The sequence below is a fragment of the Mizuhopecten yessoensis genome, unplaced genomic scaffold (genome assembly GCF_002113885.1).
Source record: "Mizuhopecten yessoensis strain PY_sf001 unplaced genomic scaffold, ASM211388v2 scaffold6111, whole genome shotgun sequence".
In the NCBI taxonomy this organism is placed as follows: domain Eukaryota; kingdom Metazoa; phylum Mollusca; class Bivalvia; order Pectinida; family Pectinidae; genus Mizuhopecten; species Mizuhopecten yessoensis.
In genome coordinates, this window is record NW_018406385.1 from 456749 (window position 1) to 460069 (window position 3321).

The following is a 3321-nucleotide window of genomic DNA, read 5'->3' on the forward strand; positions in this document are numbered from 1 at the left end:
CTAACAACACAGCAACCGGAACCAAAGTACACAAGCAAGAATACACGGTTAGACCTAACGACATAGCAACCGGAACCAACGTAAACAAACAAGAATACACGGTTAGACCTAACGACACAGCAACCGGAACCAACGTAAACAAACAAGAATACACTGTTAGACCTAACAACACAGCAACCGGAACCAAAGTAAACAAACAAGAATACACGGTTAGACCTAACGACATAGCAACCGGAACCAAGGAAAACAAACAAGAATACACGGTTAGACCTAACGACATAGCAACCGGAACCAAAGTAAACAAACAAGAATACACAGTTAGACCTATACGACACAGCAACCGGAACCAAAGTAAACAAACAAGAATACAAGGTTAGACCTAACGACATAGCAACCGGAACCAAAGTAAACAAACAACAGCACATATTACAACCTAACGACACAGCAACAGTAAACAGAGTTAACAAGCAAAAAGACACGGTTAGACCTAACGACACAGCAACAGTAAGCCTGCTAATAAACAATCAAGCTATTTAGCTAGATGACAATCACCTCTCTCCTGACATTTGAATGCATTAAAAATAACGTGAATAGAAATAGTAATCGGATTTGAGGTAGCGGTAAAGATTGATTTGAAGCGGTTCGAATCTCCGCCTTAGTGCTCAGGATTCACATCACTGCCTGTGAAAAAAGCCAATAATAGATGCCATTAAAGGCACGTTAGCGCTACATATGGCCTGGAGCGTGACCAACCTTCACTGAAAGGGACATAAAGAAGTGAAATACGACCGCAAAGCAAATTTTGATACGACTCGCGAGAACATAGATTTAGACTTGTGTCGGAGCGGCATTTCTGAATGACCTTTTACATTTCAGAGTGACCTGATTCTGAAAGACGTGATATTTTTTGTGAACAAAATCTCAACCGGTCTTTCATATTGAAGCATCCTTTTTGTTCTTGTATACCATACACGTCTACCACCGATGTATAGGGGCGCACACATGATGTTTTAAATAGGAAACAAAGAAATCAACGCGGAAGCATGTAATGACTCACGTGCTCCGATTTTGTTGTTGTTTCCAGTGCAACATGTGGTACTTGTAAATGTAATCCAGGAACACATGTTGTTAACAAATGATATAAGACACATTGATCAATGATTCAATCCTAACACAAACGGAAACATTACAGTGGAATATCTTATCCTGAACATTACTGCAGCGTAGAATGGAGACCCTCTGGTAGTGAACCCTGATTAAGTATTTAATTTGTAAACAGGACACCTCTACCTGACAACTCTGATACAAAGAACATATACTGGAGTGGAGAATCGACTGTAACACGTACACAATAACAAACAGAGTCGAAACGACGGAACAAAATTGTAGATGAATATCATTTTAATTTAATGGCTTGTCAATATATGAAGAATGATTTGAACTCTAAGGTTATGGCCATAAAGATCTATGCGTGCTGTATGTCATTTTCCCAAATATCACACACAAGTCATCATGCAATGCATGCGCAAATGACTTTCAAACGTACGAAGGGAAAGCATACTCCACGCCGTATCAGTAGATACAGCCTGATCAATAGCGCTGAGGAAATAATTGTTCTAGAGAAAAAAAATGATGTCCGTGTATGTTGTGTATTCTCAGAAAATCGACGCAATGATGTCTAAGGTTCCTAACGTGTTAACAAAATCTATAATGCACATCCCCATGCATGCTATGATAGATACAGTGTTGACTGACACTCGCCAGGTCTAGCATTGCCAAGAATCATTTTTACCATCACAGCAATCGACGAATACATCTTACAGACAGAGTTTTCTCATCAACCTCGTTGGGAATTATGTAAAAACTGTTGTAAAAAAAGAGATACAGACAAATTTGATCTCAGCAAAACTAAATGCAGCCAACATTGTTTTCAGCAAAACTAAATGCAGCCAACATTGAAAACTAAATGCAGCCAACATTGTTTTCAGCAAAACTAAATGCAGCCAACATTGTTTTCAGCAAAAGTGGCCTCATTGAAGATGACTTGGGCTAGATTTCTTGGACAATTTATGATAGAGATAGGTCAAACTGTCCTGTAAAACACTGGATAGCGAGACAACTAGGCTAGTGGAGGGCAGATGGTGGAAAGTCGGATTAGTGGTGGCTGAATTAACTAGACTTGTATACGTTTGAATGCATCCGCCAGAAAATCGCTTTCATTTGACTTGATAGTGTTGAGTACCTAGATACAGCAATCCACCGGTCGAAGTTGTTTGAATAGTGAATCGAGATAACGAGTTAAATGAATCGAGATAACGAGTTAAGTGAATCGAGATAACGAGTTAAATGAATCGAGATAACGAGTTAAGTGAATCGAGATAACGAGTTAAGTGAATCGAGATAACGAGTTAAATGAATCGAGATAACGAGTTAAGTGAATCGAGATAACGAGTTAAGTGAATCGGGATAACGAGTTTAATGAATCGAGATAACGAGTTAAGTGAATCGAGATAACGAGTTAAGTGAATCGAGATAACGAGTTAAGTGAATCGAGATAACGAGTTAAGTGAATCGAGATAACGAGTTAAGTGAATCGAGATAACGAGTTAAGTGAATCGAGATAACGAGTTAAGTGAATCGAGATAACGAGTTAAGTGAATCGAGATAACGAGTTAAGTGAATCGAGATAACGAGTTAAGTGAATCGAGATAACGAGTTAAGTGAATCGAGATAACGAGTTAAGTGAATCGAGATAACGAGTTAAGTGAATCGAGATAACGAGTTAAGTGAATCGAGATAACGAGTTAAGTGAATCGAGATAACGAGTTCAGTGAATCGAGATAACGAGTTAAGTGAATCGAGATAACGAGTTAAATGAATCGAGATAACGAGTTAAATGAATCGAGATAACGAGTCAAAAAACAAATATCGAAATCAAATGCAACGAGACAAAAAACATTTCACTTCGATGTGAGCATGATATTGGAGACATCGTGATACTAAACAACTGACTTTAAATCTCTGTCTAAATGTGGGGCCGCGGTTAAGACGTCTGACATTCTGCTACCACTAGCCCTCCACCACTTGGTCGCGGGTTCGAGACATACGTTGGGGCAGTTGCCAGGTACTGGCCATAGGTCGGTTCCTCCACCACCAAAACCTGGCACGTCCTTAAATGACCAACACTGTTGTAATAGGACGTAAAACACAAACAACCTAAACCAAACTGAAATGTTTCAGGCGGTTTAACCGTAAATATCTTTACACGAAGACATAATATTTCAAGAGTGCATTTCAAACAATATATTGAATTAAATATGC